The 19,621-nt window shown below is 47.0% G+C and overlaps 1 pseudogene; it reads right to left on the bottom strand.

Moving 5' to 3' along the window:
* Positions 1-5,887: 5,887 nt before the first annotated feature.
* Positions 5,888-15,737, bottom strand: LOC135932107 (NLR family CARD domain-containing protein 3-like; annotated as a pseudogene).
* Between the last annotated feature and the right edge of the window lie 3,884 nt (positions 15,738-19,621).

Below are 19,621 nucleotides of genomic sequence, written 5' to 3'. Positions count from 1 at the left end.
CACATTTTTTAGAAGGTTTTGGGACAACCTGATTACAAAGGATTTATAAAAGTCTAGCTCTTGCACATGACATATTTTTTTGTTTAGGTTCAATGCTTTTAGTAAATTCAACATGGATTCAAAAATCACTCAGATGTGCTTTATAATAGTAATAATAGAAATAACTTAGTTTAGCACCTTTCAAAAGACCCAAGAATACTTTACAGAGGAGCAGAAGGTTTTGTTGAAGACGTGAGTTTGAGAAGTTTTTTGAAGGATTCCAGTGATGGAGCGTTATGAAGCTGATATGGAAGAGTTGCAGAGGGTGGTGACCTCCAGCCTGACGACTCTGTTCCCAAAGGTATGGAGGCTGGTGCGAGGGACAGAAAGCAGACCCGTGGCTGAGGACCGTAGCATCCAAGACTGTGTGTATGGTTGCAGCAGGTCAGAGAGATACTGAGGGATCAGGGTATTGAGGGGTTTGTAAGAGGATCTTGTAAGTAATGTATGACTTGACTAGAGGACATTTATGTTGCTGAGATGTGTGGCCTTGGGGCTTCGGTACTCTTGGGGGCTGCCTTAAGACATTGTCCTGCTATACCACATATAATGTAATAACTGAAATAACATGAATAGAAATGAATAAATAAACACATAAAAGAAACACCTGAACAAGAGGAGCCTATAGAGAATTTATAGAGCTGATCTTGGAAAAATATGTTTGCATTCAGATCGTAATTCTGATTGCAAACGCTGCCAAACAGGACAGGATTTTTTTTTGAAGTCTTTAGCTATTTTAATAAGAGCAGTCTCAGTACTGTGGTGAGTTCTAAAGGGTTCATTGAGCTCATAGAGGTTTATTAAACTTTCTTGACATGACTTTAGTCAGAATCTTTCCTTCACATTTTTATGCATCCAACAAATACTTTGCATTCAGAAATATTAATTACTGAAAGACTAAACAGGAACCTAATCCACTGACAGTAATGAAACTGTGCATGCAAGCAGTCTTTAACAATCGAGCAAGTTACTGTGTAAACATTAACTGCAGTTCTCAATTATGCCACAGTGTGGCGCTCCAACACAGAAACATTACAGAAAATCAAAGCCTACTCTAGTTTACACTGATTTGAGTGCTGTCTAAATGACTATAAACCTTGTGTCACCATAAGAAGTAATCAGAAGAGCAGTGCTGGTACGCTTTTTATACTCTATCAGGTTTATAAAACACAGGGATGATTATATTCATCAGGATTCACTGACTTATAGTATATATAATATATTGCTTACACAGATGAATGTTGTATTCTCTGAGACAAAGGCTGTGGCTCAAGTTTAAAAGAAAAGTTTGACATTTAAAAGTGTTAAAGCATAGCAAACCAGAAGAAAAGAAGTAAGCAGGTCCAGAACAAGGACCAACCAGTCCATCATCCATAACAGGACATCATCGAGAAATGAGTGTAACTGACAACTTCCAGTAAGGATGGACTCTAATTTAAATACATTTTGAACAGATAAATATTAAATATACTTTCTAAGACAGTTCATCTTTTGTATAGACACATAGTCTGTCGTAGTTCTAAATATGCCTGCTCATTACAAGCAAGCTCAGGAACAGAGAACAGAATCCCAGATTAGCAGGAGAAACACTCATATGCACAGTTTAAGCACATATATGTGTTTGCATAATGTCTGTGAATAATTCTTATTGAGTCTGCACTTCTTAGGGCAGTTCACACTGAAACACAGTCATTTGTACTTCTTTCGATTCCTCTAGAAGCCACTGCTGGTTGAAGTTTTTCTTTAGACTCCATGTGTCATGATCCTGGGTCCGTTTGACCCAGCGTTTTGTGTTTCTCTTTTAGTGTGATTTTGGCTCTGCTCTTCCTTTGTTTAGTGTTTACTCTGTTCAGCCCGTGTGTGTCCTTGTATGTGTAGTTCCTGTTTTATTGTGAAAGTCTCTGTCTTACCTCAGTGTGTTCAGTTTACTTTCCCCTGTCTCGTCAGGTCTGATTACTCCCAGCTGTGCCCTCCTTTTGTGTCTCATTCCCTCGTTATCCTTCTGTGTATTTAAACCTCGTGTCTGCCTCTGTTAGTTGCTGGTTCGTCTGTGTTGTTCCCCTAGATGTCCCTGCGTCTCTCCATATGTGTTTCCTCGGACCTCCCTGCATCTTCGTTTCTGGTTTGCTTAGTTAGTTTTCCCAGTTTAGGTTACCTGTTAGTGTCACTCGCCATTTCTGTTTATTTGCCTTTCTGTTAATAAACTCTTACCTGCACTTGAGCTGCTGCTGCCCGGTCCAAATTAACTTCCACACGGCTTGCACCCGCAAACCGTGACAGCACGAACCAGCCACCATGGACCCAGCAGCAACAAATCCGTCCGAGGGGCTCCGGGACGACGTCACCTACAGTGTGGAGAATCTTCTCGGCCTGTGGCTGGAGCATCCACCGGAAGAGCTTCGCCGCGCAGTGGAAAGCCGGCTACAACGCCTCTTTTCCGGCCTGCCATGGCTATTGGAGTCTCTTTCTCCGACCATGCAGGCTTTTCTCCGGCACACACCTCACCTTCTCTCCGCCACCCCTGCCTCGCTGCCCGACTCGTCGGAGGTGAACTTGCCCGGCCCGTCGGAGCCATCTGCGGGGAGAAAACGCCGATCGCGCCGCCGGCACGCCACCCCACAGCCGGACGTTCGGACTTCTAAATCGCCGGCTGTGGTGAGTGAGGACTCATTTCCATTTTCGGACTGTGCAACTGTTTACTCCGGGGCTGTGTTTTGTGTGGCCGAGACCAACGTAAACAGCTATTCCCCTGCTCAGCAGCCTCAAGCTCAGCTAGCTGCCCAGCAGCCATTTTCAGCTCCGGTTTCTGGTGTCACTCCACCGCTGCTTTCAGAATCCAGGCCCTGCAGGAGGGGCAAGCAGCGGCGAAAGGGGGATTATGTGGTGGAAGACACTGGGCTTACTCCGCTGCAAGCATTCGCTATGTATTTGGGACTTCCACATTCTGAGCTACACAAACTTCCCACCTCCTTGTCCCAGCCTCACTCCACCACACCTCCCCAGCCTCCAGTGCCACTCTCAGCTCAGTCTCCAGTGCCACTCTCAGCTCAGTCTCCAGTGCCACTCTCAGCTCAGTCTCCAGTGCCACTCTCAGCTGCCCAGCCTCCAGTGCCTCACTTAGCTGCCCAGCCTCCAGTGCCTCACTTAGCTGCCCAGCCTCCAGTGCCTCACTTAGCTGCCCAGCCTCCAGTGCCTCACTTAGCTGCCCAGCCTCCAGTGCCTCACTTAGCTGCCCAGCCTCCAGTGCCTCACTTAGCTGCCCAGCCTCCAGTGCCTCACTTAGCTGCCCAGCCTCCAGTGCCTCACTTAGCTGCCCAGCCTCCAGTGCCTCACTTAGCTGCCCAGCCTCCAGTGCCTCACTTAGCTGCCCAGCCTCCAGTGCCTCACTTAGCTGCCCAGCCTCCAGTGCCTCACTTAGCTGCCCAGCCTCCAGTGCCTCACTTAGCTGCCCAGCCTCCAGTGCCTCACTTAGCTGCCCAGCCTCCAGTGCCTCACTTAGCTGCCCAGCCTCCAGTGCCTCACTTAGCTGCCCAGCCTCCAGTGCCTCACTTAGCTGCCCAGCCTCCAGTGCCTCACTTAGCTGCCCAGCCTCCAGTGCCTCACTTAGCTGCCCAGCCTCCAGTGCCTCACTTAGCTGCCCAGCCTCCAGTGCCTCACTTAGCTGCCCAGCCTCCAGTGCCTCACTTAGCTGCCCAGCCTCCAGTGCCTCACTTAGCTGCCCAGCCTCCAGTGCCTCACTTAGCAGTTCAGTCTCCAGTGCCTCACTTAGCAGTTCAGTCTCCAGTGCCCCCAGCAGTTCAGTCTCCAGTGCCCCCAGCAGTTCAGTCTCCAGTGCCCCCAGCAGTTCAGTCTCCAGTGCCCCCAGCAGTTCAGTCTCCAGTGCCCCCAGCAGTTCAGTCTCCAGTGCCCCCAGCAGTTCAGTCTCCAGTGCCCCCAGCAGTTCAGTCTCCAGTGCCCCCAGCGTCACCCGTAGTTCAGTCTCCAGTGCCCCCAGCGTCACCCGTAGTTCAGTCTCCAGTGCCCCCAGCGTCACCCTCAGTCCAGGCCCCTGTGTCCCCTGTGGTCCAGGCCCCTGTGTCCTCCGTAGCTCCAGTGTCCTCCGTAGCTCCAGTCTCACACTCTCGCTTTAGGCAGGGAGAAGGTCTTAGTTCCGCCCAGGGGGATTCTTGCTCTTTAGCTGCTTCAGGCGAAGTAATGCACTCCAGGGCTTCCCCAGAAGCTAGGTTTCACCCCCCAGCTATTACTGGACCCCTGAAGATTAAGCAGCCCTCAGAGAACTCCTCCATGTTAGTGTTGCCTGGGCAAAGCCAGTGCTTCGTGCAGTGCCAGCTGCCTTTATGTCGGCTAGTGGACTCTTTGCCTCGTGTCTCCGCTGGAGGGTCCGAAGAACCGCTCCGGCCTATGCCTCGTGTCTCCGCTGGAGGGTCCGAAGGACCGCTCCGGCCTATGTCTCGTGTCTCCGCTGGAGGGTCCGAAGGACCGCTCCGGCCTTCGCTTCCTGTCGTTGCTGGAGGGTCCGAGGGACCGCTCCGGCCTTCGTTTCCGGTCGTCGCTGGAGGGTCCGAGGGACCGCTCCAGCCTTTGCTTCCTGTCGTCGCTGGAGGGTCCAAGGGATCCGTCCGGCCTTTGCTTCCTGTCGTCGCTGGGGGGTCCAAGGGATCCGTCCGGCCTTTGCTTCCTGTCGTCGCTGGAGGGTCCAAGGGACCGCTCCGGCCTTTGCCTCCTGTCGTCGCTGGAGGGTCCAAGGGATCCGTCCAGCCTGCAGCGCCTCCGTCTCCGGCTTCCACGCCGCCGCCAGCTGCAGCGCCGCCGTCTCCGGCTTCCACGCCGCCGCCAGCTGCAGCGCCGCCGCCTCCGGCTTCCACGCCGCCGCCAGCTGCAGCGCCGCCGCCTCCGGCTTCCACGCCGCCGCCAGCTGCAGCGCTTCCGTCTCTGGCTTCCACACCAGCTGCCGCCTCTTCATTCACGCCAGCTGCAGCACCTCCGTCTCCGGCTTCCACGCCGCCGCCAGCTGCAGCTTCACCATCTACGCCGCCGCCTGCAGCGCCGCCGCCTCCGGCTTCCACGCCGCCGCCTGCAGCGCCGCCGCCTCCGGCTTCCACGCCGCCGCCTGCAGCGCCGCCGCCTCCGGCTTCCACGCCGCCGCCTGCAGCGCCGCCGCCTCCGGCTTCCACGCCGCCGCCTGCAGCGCCGCCGCCTCCGGCTTCCACGCCGCCGCCTGCAGCGCTTCCGTCTCTGGCTTCCATGCCAGCTGCCGCCTCTTCATTCACGCCAGCTGCAGCCTCACCATCTACGCCGCCAGCTGCAGTGCCTTCGTCTCCGGCTTCCTCGCCGTCACCTGCGGCCTCTTCGTCTCCGGCTTCCTCGCCGTCACCTGCGGCCTCTTCGTCTCCGGCTTCCTCGCCGTCACCTGCGGCCTCTTCGTCTCCGGCTTCCTCGCCGTCACCTGCGGCCTCTTCGTCTCCGGCTTCCTCGCCGTCACCTGCGGCCTCTTCGTCTCCGGCTTCCTCGCCGTCACCTGCGGCCTCTTCGTCTCCGGCTTCCTCGCCGTCACCTGCGGCCTCTTCGTCTCCGGCTTCCTCGCCGTCACCTGCGGCCTCATCAGCCTCGCCTGGTCCAGCCTCCTCGCCGTCACCTGCGGCCTCATCAGCCTCGCCTGGTCCAGCCTCCGAGTCTTCAGCGGCCTCATCAGCCTCGCCTGGTCCAGTCTCCGAGTCTTCAGCGGCCTCATCAGCCTCGCCTGGTCCAGTCTCCGAGTCTTCAGCGGCCTCATCAGCCTCGCCTGGTCCAGCCTCCGAGTCTTCAGCGTCGCCTGGTCCGGCCTCCGAGTCTTCAGCGTCGCCTGGTCCTACCCCGTCGGGGTCCGCAGCTGACCGGCCACCTTCCAGGCCACTGGCCAGGCGACATCGCCGTCGTGGGCGGCCCCCGGACCACCTCCGCCTGGGTCGCCGCCGCTGCCGTCCTCACGGCCGACCCCCTGAACTGTGCCCACGTCGGCGCCGCTGCCGTCCTCACGGCCGGCCCCCTGAACTGTCCGGGCTCCTGGGTTGTCGGCCCCCGGGCCGGCCCCCTGACCTGGGTCCACATCGCCACCGTGGCCTTCCGCACGGCCGGCCCCCGGACGCCTTTCGCCTGAGTCGCCGCCGCAGCCTTCCGCACGGCCGGCCTCCTGAACTGCTTCCACGTGGTCCCCGCTGCCTTCCGCACGGCCGGCCCCCTGAACTGTTTGGGCTCCGGTGCTGTCGGCCCCCTGGCCGTCCCCCTGAACTGTGTCCACGTCGCCGTCCTCACGGCCGGCCCCCTGAGGTGTTCTGTTTTGGACTGTTTTCCTGTGCTCTGGTGTGTTTCCTTTTTGTCTTCTTTTGGTTTTGGGCTCGTGTTGTGTTTTCTGGTGCTCCTGTTTTGTTTTGGCTTCGGGCCCTCCTTCCTGGGCCCCCGCCGCCCGCCCTGGTCGGGTTGTTTTCTGTTTTTGGGCGTTTTTTGGTTTTCTTGTTTTGGGCTGTCTGGGGCCAGCCTTTGAGGGGGGGGTACTGTCATGATCCTGGGTCCGTTTGACCCAGCGTTTTGTGTTTCTCTTTTAGTGTGATTTTGGCTCTGCTCTTCCTTTGTTTAGTGTTTACTCTGTTCAGCCCGTGTGTGTCCTTGTATGTGTAGTTCCTGTTTTATTGTGAAAGTCTCTGTCTTACCTCAGTGTGTTCAGTTTACTTTCCCCTGTCTCGTCAGGTCTGATTACTCCCAGCTGTGCCCTCCTTTTGTGTCTCATTCCCTCGTTATCCTTCTGTGTATTTAAACCTCGTGTCTGCCTCTGTTAGTTGCTGGTTCGTCTGTGTTGTTCCCCTAGATGTCCCTGCGTCTCTCCATATGTGTTTCCTCGGACCTCCCTGCATCTTCGTTTCTGGTTTGCTTAGTTAGTTTTCCCAGTTTAGGTTACCTGTTAGTGTCACTCGCCATTTCTGTTTATTTGCCTTTCTGTTAATAAACTCTTACCTGCACTTGAGCTGCTGCTGCCCGGTCCTAATTAACTTCCACACGGCTTGCACCCGCAAACCGTGACAGCATGGCCGAGTCAGGGCATGCTAATGCACAAATTCCTGCTGCTGTTTAAAACTCTCCAGATCATCAGGGCAGAGCTAGTCATAGCTCAGCAGACAACTGTTACAGACAATTCGTGCCGGCTGTAGAGAGAAGAAATAACAGAGGTCATGAATTAGAGTTTACAAGAGTCATAAAAAAAATAGGATTACTGCATATCAGGCTCTGCGTGTAAAAACGAACAGTGACTAAGTGTAATGATGATTCTCTGAAATAAGGGAAAGGAATTTGCAGGCTTCTGTCTGACTGACTTTAAAGAAAACAGAGAAAAAAATCAAATTTGATTGTACAACTATCTGGTCAAAAAGACCCATATCTATATCTCTTCAAATGTCTTGGCTCCAACACTTCTTTACTTGCTTTAGAAATGAACAGAGGGCCTCTTCACCTCTTCCTCCTGAACTTTTGCTCATTGTGTCAGAATTTTAGCTACTCCTCAGCCTCCTTTAGTAATGATGATACTTGTAACAAATATGGTTACAGCTCTGGAGGCCAGGAGCTGTCTTAGCTAATTATAGGCCAATCTCCAACCTTCCTTTCATTTCAAACATTCTTGAAAGAGTAGTTGTCAAACAGCTAACAGATCATCTGCAGAGGAATGGCTTATTTGAAGAGTTTCAGTCAGGTTTCAGAGCTCATCAGAGCACAGAAACAGCTTTAGTGAAGGTTACAAATGATCTTCTTATGGCCTCTGACAGTGGACTCATCTCTGTGCTTGTCCTGCTAGACCTCAGTGCAGCGTTCGATACTGTCGACCATGATTTATTACAGTGATTAGAACATGCTGTAGGTATTACAGGTACTGCGCTGCAGTGGTTTGTATCATATCTATCTAACAGACTCCAATTTGTTCATGTAAATGGAGTCTGTTATACATTACATTATACATGCTTCCCTTAAGCAGTATTACTAGAAGACAGCATACAATTTCACAGCTATGTAGATGACAGCCAACTCTATCTGTCCATGAAGCCAGGTAACACATATCAATTAGTTAAACTGCAGGAATGTCTTAAAGACATAAAGACCTGGATGACCTTTAATTTCCTGCTTCTAAATTTAGATTCAGATAAAACTGAGGTTATTGAATTCGGCCCTGAAAATCTTAGAAATATGGTATCTAACCAGATTCTTACTCTGGATGGCATTACCTTGGCCTCCAGTAACACTGAGGAATCTAGTTTTTGACCAGGATATATTCTTCAATACACATAAACAAATATGGAGGATTACTTTCTTCCATTTGTGTAACATCTCTAAAAATATAAATATCCTGTGTCAGAGTGATGCTGAAAATTCCGAAAAGCCTTCAGTTAATCCAAAATGCTTCAGCAAGAGTGCTGACCGGCAGAAGAAAGAAAGACCATATTTCTCCTTAAAAATTGATCTTGAATAATCAGACCCCATCTTATCTCAAAGACCTCATTGTACCGTATCTTCCCAATAGAGAACTTTGCTCTCGATCTGCTGGTTTACTTGTGATTGCTAGCACATTTAAAAATAAAATCGGAGCCAGAGCCTTCAGCTTTCAGGCCCCTCTTCTGTGGAACCAGCTCCCAGTTTGGATTCGGGAGACAGACACTATCTCTACTTTTAAGATTAGGCTTAAAACATTTCTTTTTGATAAAACACATATAGTTAGGGCTGGATCAGGTGACCCTGAATCCTCTGTTAGTTATTCTGCAATAGGTCCAGTGTTTCACCTTCACTCACCTTTTCACTCACTATGTGCTTATACGCCAATCTGCATTTAATCATTAGTTATGCTCTATGGCTCTTTTCCACAGTGTGTTTTTGTCCTGTCTTCCTCCACTAACTCCCAACTGGTCGCAGCAGAAGGCCTACCCTCCTTGAACTTGGTTCTGCCAGAGATTTCTGCCTTTTAAAGGGGAGGTTTTTTTTATTCCCACTGTCACTGAAGTGTTTGCTCATAGGGGGTCATCTGATTTTTGGGGTTTTCTAGGGTCTTTACTAGTGCTGTCAGCGTTATTCTTGTTAATACGACGTTAATGCCTTAACCGCATTAACACAGCAAATTCCCGTTCGGCCCATGCGAGGGTTGCACGGCGCTAACGCGTTAACACAGTGCAGCCCTCGCAAGCTTCAGTCTAATCTGTCTGGCTGACTTTCTCGTCCTCTCAAAAAATGATGACTGTTAATAGCTGCCGCTTTACGGAGAAAAGCAGCCAATGAGGGTTTATAGGAAACACTCGATCTTTGCTCCGATACCAACTGTTTTATACAGTAGTGCTAAAAGCAGCATTGACTCAATGCAACTTCCTACTTACCACAGATTCTCCAGTCTGTAACTTGAATTATTCACAAGATTCACCAGCTGAATCATATCTGAATCCTGCAGGCTGTTTCTACTCAGGTCCAGCTCTCTAAGGTGATAGGGGTTTAACTTCAGCGCTGAGCACAGAAAAGTACAACTGGCCTTTGAGAAAGAGCACTCCCTTAGTCTGAATAAAGAATAAAATAAAAAGACAATGTTTCTGTTTTAAATATTTCAGGATGTCACAGTCTGTTTACAGCTGAAGAGGGTAGAAATGGAAACTTCAGACTGAAGAATCCAATAAGGATTCAGATTAAATAATCAAACATAATAAGTAAAAAAAGAGCTGTCATTATTACTAATCAAATCTTGCTATTTCTGCTGCACAACAAAGACATAATAAAATCAGCTCTCATACACTGCCAGCTCAAGCAGTGACTTCATTTATATGCAGTTGTGCTCAGCAAAAAACATATGCACACCCATTTAACTGCCTGTTAACGCTGATTTGCATAATACCTAATGGCAGTAACTCAATGCATTTAGGCATGTGGGCATGGTTAACACAACCTACTTAAGGTCAAATCAAGCAACAAGTGATTTTGAGCATGTCAGGATTTTTTGAACCACACAGGTGGGTCTGAGTGTTTTAGAAACTACTGATCTGATTTTCCCACAAAACCATCTTTAGGGTTTACAGAGAATAGACACAAAAGAAGATATCCAGTAAGCAACAAGTTCTCTGAGTGAAAATCTCTTATTGATGCAAGAGGGGAAAATGGCCGAACTGTTTTGGGTCTCTAAATGCAAAACATGTTGAACCTTAAAGCAGTTGGGCTACAGAAGCAGAAGAACATAGTGGGTGCCACATGTAGCAGCTAACAACATGAAAGGGCTTGGGGACCACCAAAAGTGGACAATAGAAGAGCTGAAAAACAGTTGCCTTGTCTGATGTGTCTCGATTTCTGCTGCAACATTCTAAAGGCAGTCAGAATTTGGCATAAACAAACTGCAGATCCGTTGTGTCTTGTATTAGGGACAGATAAAACAAGATATTTGAACATGATTTTTTGTGAATTGAACCCGTAGGATCATCATTACATTCTGAGAACACAGTTTAATATGAAAACACAGCTGACCTCAGAGTTTCCAGTTTACAGGGTCGGCTCTCCAGAAAACCACATAACTGCTCTACTCCAGAATCCTGCAGCTTGTTGTAACTCAGATCCAGATGTCTCAAATGGGAGGGGTTGGACTTCAGAGCTGAGCTCAGAGAAGCACAGCTAATCTCTGACAATCCACAGTGCCACAGTCTGAATAACAAAAGAAGAAAGAAAAAGACAGATACAATTATTTCTGACCTAATGACATGCTCAGGTTTTAAACGTAGTGCCACATCACTTTATAGTATGTAATGCACAGATATAAAACTAATTCAGGGAAAAGGTATCATAAAAAATTTCACTAACTGTACTAATGAGACTTAGCATTTCTCTAATGATGATCTTGTATCTTACAGGCATTCAGTGATGATTAGATTGGATTACTTTGATTTTTTAATTCCTCCTAGCTATGTAGGATTGGTAAACCCTAGCAGGTATGATTACTAAGCTTTGGCTAAAATTTCACTGGTAGATGCTTCCAAACAATTTTCCTCCCATTAAGAGCAGTCTGTTACATATTTTAGCTAGTCTGAAATGGTACAAAATGGTGTTGTTCACTTTCTAAGCACAGAAAAGGATACTAACCAAAGCAAGGTTTTAAGGTTCTTTCTTGCTTTGTGTACTTCTTATGTACTTTTTTGGTTGTTTTGGAAAATCTTGAAAATGTATATCCAAATTTATGAAGTAAATGTATTAAAAACAACAACAATGGTCAGGGTACTGACTTCAGGGTCTCCAGTCTGCAGTTTGGACTCTCCAGTCCTGCAGAGAGCAGTTTCAGTCCCGAGTCCTCCAGCTCATTGAAGGTCAGATCTAACTCTATCAGATGGGAGGGATTGGACTTCAGGGCTGAGGCCAAGACTTCACAGTGAGTCTTCGAAATTCCACAGTCAGAAAGTCTGTGATAAGACAAATTTGCAAAAGACATTATCATGGAAGAAGACACTACATATTTATTTTTGCTTTTGCATTTAACATCAAAACGGTTGAGCATATCTTGTTCAATCAGGGAACCCATCAGCGAAAAGCCTTTTGGGAACAACAGCCAATTTGGGGGGTTTTCCAGTGTAGCTAGCTGATATCTAGACCAAGAAGCATTCTGAGTAGTGATGTCAAGACTTTTGATCATCCAGGGCACCTCTTTCAATTTAACAGCTGCTCTGAAAGAAAGCCCAGCCACACCTCATAGGAAAATCATTGCTACCACTTGTATCTGCAACATCATCCATTCGGTCAGAGCTTGTGACCATAGGTGAGAGTAGAAATCAGAGTAGGATGCGGCAGCGTGTGCTGCACTGACCGCCAGCTAGAGTAAATGGCCCAAAATTTGTGTTGCGCTGACTACTGCACTCGACTTGTATGTCATTTTTTGTGCCCACTCTATGAGTACTAGATGCGCCTGCTCTGTGTCATTTCAAAACATTTATCTCTCATCCATAAAAGACAAAACATTGTAAGTATCCCAACTAGAAAAGAGTATGTCGTTTCCACAACAGTGCTTTCCTCCACATAGCTGTTGAATGAAGTGACTTACTCAAGGGCTCCAGGAGGTCCCTATATATGTATGTAAACATATGTCACAGAGTTCCTTGTTCATTGTGTGGTTGAGGTTAGCGTGACTGTAGGCTTCGTTTCTCTTGGTTGCGCAAAGGTATGTCACAGCGTATAGCGGTTAAAGTTAAGCTGGGTTGAACTTTGACCACAGCATGTGCGAGTACTCTTGTGCAATAGAAAAGAATGGGTTTTGGAATACAGCGCTACGCATGCCGTGTCCTATGTGAAAGGGCCTTTAGACTTACAGAGCCTTTCTGCAGTTCCTCACAGCTGGGATCAGTCTCTGTCGCCCCGCCTCTGATGTGTTGTACTTGTTCAGGTCCAATTCATCCAGAACGTTTTCTGACATTTGCAGCATGTAGGCCAGAGCTGAGCAGTGGATTTCATAGAGTCTCTTCTCTGATCTGTTCTCTGATTTAAGGATCTCTTGGATCTCCTGATGTACTGAGGGGTCATTCATCTCCATCAGACAGTGGAAAATGTTAATGCTTCTGTCAGGAGAGATTTTATCGCTGTTCATCTTCTTCAGGTTGTTTATAATTCTCTTGATGATTTGTGGACTATTTTGCAAATGACCCAGTAAGTTTCCTAAAAGTCTGTGGTTGGACTCCAGACTAAGGCCATGAAGGAAGCGTACAAACAGGTCCAGATGGCCATTTTTTACTTTGCAAAGATTTCTCCATGGCTCTGCTCAGAAAGACATCCAGAGATGGGATGGAACAATTAGTGTTTCCAGATTTTTTAGAGGTTTTCTCAAGAAAAGACTTTATATTTATAAAGTCCTGCAGAACATCAGTATTTTTATTGGTGAAACAGTGGAACATGTAAACGGCAGCCAGAAACTCCTGAATGCTCAGATGAACAAAGCAGTAGACTGGTTTCTGGAAGATCACACACTCTCTTTTGAAGATCTCTGTACAAAGTCCTGAGTTCACCGAGGCCTCTGTGACATCCACACCATACTGCTCCAGGTCTTCTTGGTAGAACATGAGGTTTCCTTTTTCCAGATGTTCGAACGCCAGCCTCCCGAGCTTTAAAAGACCTTTCTTGTCAGCATCCATCAGCTCTTCTGGACTTGCTTCTTCTCCCTTGTGGTACTTTTGAATCTTCCTTTTTGTTTGTACCAACAGGAAGTGTGAAAACATGTCGGTCATGGTCTTGGGCAGCTCTTCTGTCTGCCCTCCAGTCAACATGTGCTCCAGAACTGTAGCAGTGATCCAACAGAAGACTGGGATTTCACACATGATGTGGAGGCTCCTAGATGATTTGATGTGGGAAATTATTTTGCTGGACAGCTCTTCATTACTGAATCTCTTCTTAAAGTACTCCTCTTTCTGAGCATCAGTGAAACCTCGCACTTCAGTGACACGGTCAACACTTAAAGGAGAAATCTGATTGGCTGCTGCTGGTCTGGAAGTTATCCAGATGAGAGCCGAAGGAAGCAGATTACCTTCAATGAGGTTTGTCAGCAGATCATTGACCGATGACTTCTGTGTGACATCAGACATGATGTTCCTCTTAGTGAAATCCAGTAAAAGTCTGCTTTCATCCAGACCATCAAATATGAACAAAAGTTTACAGACAGCCAGCTTCTCTGCTGTGACCTTCTGTAATGTTGGATGGAAAACCCGGAGCAGCTCCAGGAGACTATACTGCCCATCTCTGATCAGGTTCAGCTCCCTGAATGAAAGCAGAATCACCACACTGATGTCTTGGTTTTCTGACCCCTCTGCCCAGTCCAGAGTGAACTTCTGCACTGAGAATGTTTTTCCAACGCCAGCAACACCATTCGTCAGAACCACTCTGATCACTTTGTCAGATAAGGCTTTAAAGATGTCATGACACTTAATTGGAATTTCATGGAGGGTCTTCATCTTGGAACCTGTCTCCAGCTGCCTCACTTCATGTTGAGTATTAACATCTTCACTCTGTCCCTCTGTGATGTAAAGATTTGTGTAGATTCTTTTCAGGGGAGTTCTTATTCCTGTTTCTTCAGATCCTTCAGTTACAGTTTCACATCTCTTCCTTAGACTGATCTTATGTTCATCTAAAAGCTCCTGCAGACCAGCAACTGCTAGAAGACAAAAAAGGGAGACAGAAATAAAATTAATGAAACTTTAATATTGGTATAGCATAGCATCATCTGGAATTTTTTTTTTTTTACATATATTTAACATTTAACATATATTGCTTAGATTTTTTAATGACTCCATCAGCAAACAGGTGTTCAACATTACTTTGCACACAGCTGCTCCTACTGGCTGTCCAAAGTCCAGAACTGGTTCTGGATTTTTTTCCACACAGGGGACAAGTGTCTCTTGATGAATCGGAGTCCCGGCACAAGTCGATGCACTGTTTGCAGAACAAGTGTCCACATATGGTAGAGACTGGGTCATTCACAACAGCCTGACACGAAGCACAGCAGGACACTGGCTCCTGCACACACTTGTTCTTTCTGTGGCTAGAAAGTGAAACTTATTCTGGCCATGTGGCTAAACATGAAGTTAATTAAGTTGAAAGTCTCAGTGTGGTCTATTACTAAGTCAATGCTCTTTCTTTACTTATCAAGCAATAATCATTTCCTTTTACACCATCAGAACTTATATTAATCCAAAACACGAGCTCTCAGCACCCTGTCGACACCAAGCTGTCCACAAACCTATCTGTTTACAAGGAAGAGGGTTTATCATGACAATATTTTCCTGATATCTGCTTTTCAGTCTCTTCCTGAGGACTCTACTACCAAGCAGCATTTTGTCAAGCTGTGAAGGTGGTTCACTTCTTACCGAGGTAAATTTCTAGAAGATCTCTCAGACCTCTATGGGGAGAGTTGGAGGGTCTAAATCAGGGGTGGGGAAACTCCAGGCCTCCAACACAGCTGATTTAAATAGCTAAATTACTTCCTCAACATGTCTTGAAGTTCTCCAGAGGCCTGGTAATGAACTAATCATTTGATTCGGGTGTGTTGACTCAGGATGAGATCTAAAACCTGCAGGACACCGGCCGTTGAGGCCCGGAGTTCCCCGCCCCTGGTTTAAAGTTTTTCATTTCCCTGATCTATCTGGGATGGAGTTTACATGTTCTCCCAGTGTTTGTGTGCGTTCACTCCAGGTACTCCAGCTTCTTCCCACAGTCCAAAGCCATGCAGTAAGTGGAGTTAGGTTAGCTGGTGATTCTAAATTGCCCATATGTGTGAATGTGAGTGCGAATGGTTGTCTGTCGCGCCATATTAGCTCCACGACAGACTAGCATGGTAGATGGGAAAACTGTACTCAAATAAATGAGTATATTTATGCTTCACATTGTCAATACCATGCCTGAAACCCCAAAAGTGTGCTAGTTAGACATATTTAAAAAACAGTCTTTACCCTACATTTAGTGTGTGGGTATCTGGTCACCCTAGTCCCTGGGTGGAGTCCCTAACTATGCAGAGGTATCAGGTAGTTGTGGTATTCAACAAAAATAATAAAAATAAAATTCTTACATATGAATTGCAGGGAAAAAACAAAAACAGGAAGAACAACATTAAGTTACTACCACTGACTCTGGCTCATTTTCAGGTCAGTGTAAAACAGAAACAGCCTCTTACTTTGTGTCTGAGAGTCCCAGTTCATTACTGAAGTTTGGAGGACGACCTTTGGACCAGTCACTGGCCATAGACATACAGCTGGACACGAGGGACGATGTTCCATCCTCCTCTTCCTCCAAATTATTGTTTCCCCTAATGAGCATCAACAATACATAACAAATATCGATTTTTTTAATTTAAATTTTTTGTTTTCTGTTGGTAGCAAACAATTTCACAACAGCGTTATTGTTCTATAAGAATTAATCCTGCTCCTCACATACAAGGTCTTAAATAATCAGGCCCCATACCCTGAATCCTCCCTTAGTTATGCTGCAGTAGGTGTAGGCTGCCGGGGATTCCTATGATGTATTGAGTATTTCTTCTTCAGTCACGTTTCTCACTCACTCATGTGTTAATAAACCTCTCTGCACTGAATCATACTTGTTATTAATCTCTGGCTCACTTTCACAGCATGTCTTTATCCTGTCTTCCTTCTCTCACCCAACCGGACATGACAGATTGCCCCGCCCCTCCCTGAGCCTGGTTTTGCTGGAGGTTTCTTCCTGTTAAAAGGAAGTTTTTCCTTCCCACTGTCGCCAAAGTGCTTGCTCATAGGGGGTCATCTGATTGTTGGGTTTTTCTCTGTATCTATTATTGTAGGGTCTACCTTAAAATATAAAGCGCGCTGAGGTGACTGTTGTTGTGATTTGGCGCTGTATAAATAAAATTGAATTTAACTGAATGTCTGATCCTAAAACGGGCCACTTTCCGCTGACCTCATAAGAAGTTTGTACGTATACGTTTGAAATCTGTTTTTAAATTTCATTTTTACTCTGAAACCCTTAAACAACACCAAGTCTGCTGCTGAAATGAAAACTGTCAAGAGCGGATTATGTTCCGACTTTCACAACACGTCTTTCATTTAAAGATTGTTTTAAGTGTATTATAGATTCTATGCTGGGAAATAAACTTTATATGTACAGTTTGCTGTTTGATTTACTGTTACATTTTCTGTGTTCTTTATAGGTTTATCCTTCACATCATCAAACCAATGCCTAAAACCCAAAAAGTGTATTAGTAAGACTGGTTTTTTTTTATGTCTTTACCCTACATTTAGTTTGTGGGTGTCTGGTCACCCTAGTTAGGTGGAGTCCCTAACTATGCAGAGGTATCAGGTAGTTGTGGTATTTTAAAAAAAACCCAATAAAAACAAAACAAAAACAGGAAGAACAACATTATTCTACAACTAAAGACACTACCACTGACTCTGGCTCATTTTCAGGTCAGTGTAAAACAGAAACAGCCTCTTACTTTGTGTCTGGGGGTCCCGGGTCATTACTGAAGTTTGGAGGATGACCTTTGGACCAGTCACTGGCCACAGACATACAGCTGGGCACGAGAGACAATGATCCATCCTCCTCTTCCTCCAAATTATTCATCTTCAAGTACTGGTAAACAACAACTCTGCAAATGCACAACGTGAGAATGAAGACAAACTGGTTTGTTCAAAAGTCACCCAAGACCAGTACACACACACACACACACACACACACACACACACACACATACACATACACACACACACACACACACTCTCTCTCTCTCTCTCTCTCTCTCTCTCTTACTCTTTCTCTAACCCTCACCTTCTTGTCCACTTCTTGCTCTGTCGGCTGTTTCAACACGTACAAGTGTGTGGATCACCCGAACATAGGAAGGACCATCGATTACAAGATTGATAAAGAGACGCGAGAGCACCGCACATGTTAAACAGAGCCTACAGCAGAAGTGATCTTTACCTGGACTTTATGTTAAGTTCAACAAACCTCCGCAACACCCGCTGGTTTCACTTTCTGTTTTACAGCTTCTCGTCCACTTTATGTTTGAAGGAGATCACATGACCACAGTTTAGCTTTCTTATAGGATGATGGCATTTCAACTTCACAACTGCAGCAGGGTTTGACAGTTTATCAACACTTTTCTAGATTTCTCATCAAAATGACCTAAATCATTGTCAGATTTCCACACGTCATTAAAACGTTAAACATAACGGAACTAAGAAAAATTAATATTGCACTCTGTCGCAGGGCTATGATGAGAGGGAGGGGATTGGAGTCCTTTACTAAATGTATTTGTTTCATTACTCATGTTTGTTTAATTTTCTTCTGCCCTCAAGTTCTGTCTTACAAAAATAGATTTTTAAATGCAATGAGACTACATTTGGGATAAATAAAGAATATAAAAGTGATATAATATCAAGGCTCAGTTCTAGTGGATGAGAGCACATAGGGTACCAGATACGGGATTTCATTTACAGTTGTTTATTATTGTTTTATTTTATATATATAAAAACAACAACACCCATCTCGCCCCTGCGGGCGGTTTATCCTTCAAGCTCGGGTCCTCTATCAGAGGCCTGGGAGCTTGAGGGTCCTGCGCAGTATCTTAGCTGTTCCCAGGACTGCGCTCTTCTGGACAGAGATCTCCGATGTTGTTCCCGGGATCTGCTGGAGCCACTCGCCTAGCTTGGGAGTCACCGCACCTAGTGCTCCGATTACCACGGGGACCACCGTTACCTTCACCCTCCACATCCTCTCGAGCTCTTCTCTGAGCCCTTGGTATTTCTCCAGCTTCTCGTGTTCCTTCTTCCTGATATTGCTGTCATTTGGAACCGCTACATCGATCACTACGGCCGTCTTCTTCTGTTTGTCTACCACCACTATGTCCGGTTGGTTAGCCACCACCATTTTGTCCGTCTGTATCTGGAAGTCCCACAGGATCTTAGCTCGGTCATTCTCCATCACCCTTGGGGGCATCTCCCATTTTGACCTCGGGACTTCCAGGTTATACTCGGCACAGATGTTTCTGTACACTATGCCGGCCACTTGGTTATGGCGTTCCATGTATGCCTTGCCTGCTAGCATCTTGCACCCTGCTGTTATGTGCTGGATTGTCTCTGGGGCATCTTTACACAGCCTGCACCTGGGGTCTTGCCTGGTGTGATAGACCCCAGCCTCTATGGATCTTGTACTCAGAGCTTGTTCTTGTGCTGCCATGATTAGTGCCTCTGTGCTGTCTTTCAGTCCAGCTTTGTCCAGCCACTGGTAGGATTTCTGGATATCAGCCACCTCCTCTATCTGCCGGTGGTACATACCGTGCAGGGGCCTGTCCTTCCATGATGGTTCCTCGCCTTCCTCCTCTTTCTTGGGTTTCTGCTGCCTGAGGTATTCACTGAGCACGCTGTCAGTTGGGGCCATCTTCGTGATGTATTCGTGGATGTTTCTTGTCTCATCCTGGACTGTGGTGCTGACACTCACCAGTCCCCGGCCCCCTTCCTTCCGCTTAGCGTACAGCCTCAGGGTGCTGGACTTGGGGTGAAACCCTCCATGCATGGTAAGGAGCTTTCTTGTCTTTATGTCAGTGGCTTCTATCTCCTCCTTTGGCCAACTTATTATACCAGCTGGGTACCTGATCACGGGCAGGGCGTAGGTGTTGATGGCCCGGATCTTGTTCTTACCTTTCAGCTGACTCCTCAGGACTTGCCTGACCCTCTGCAGGTACTTGGTGGTTGCAGCTTTCCTAGCGGCCTCTTCATGGTTCCCATTTGCCTGCGGGATCCCCAGGTACTTGTAGCTGTCCTCTATGTCTGCAATGTTGCCTTCTGGTAGGTCGATCCCCTCAGTTCTGACTACCTTCCCTCTCTTTGTTATCATCCAACTACATTTCTCCAGCCCGAATGACATCCCGATGTCATTGCTGTATATCCTGGTAGTGTGGATCAGTGAATCGATGTCTCGTTCACTCTTGGCATACAGCTTGATGTCATCCATGTACAGGAGGTGGCTGACAACTGCTCCGTTCCGTAGTCGGTATCCGTAGCCAGTCTTGTTAATGATCTCACTGAGGGGGTTCAGGCCTATGCAGAACAGCAGT

Source organism: Pelmatolapia mariae, linkage group LG20 (genome assembly GCF_036321145.2).
Source record: "Pelmatolapia mariae isolate MD_Pm_ZW linkage group LG20, Pm_UMD_F_2, whole genome shotgun sequence".
In the NCBI taxonomy this organism is placed as follows: Eukaryota; Metazoa; Chordata; class Actinopteri; order Cichliformes; family Cichlidae; genus Pelmatolapia; species Pelmatolapia mariae.
This window is presented reverse-complemented; position numbering and strand designations above follow the sequence as displayed.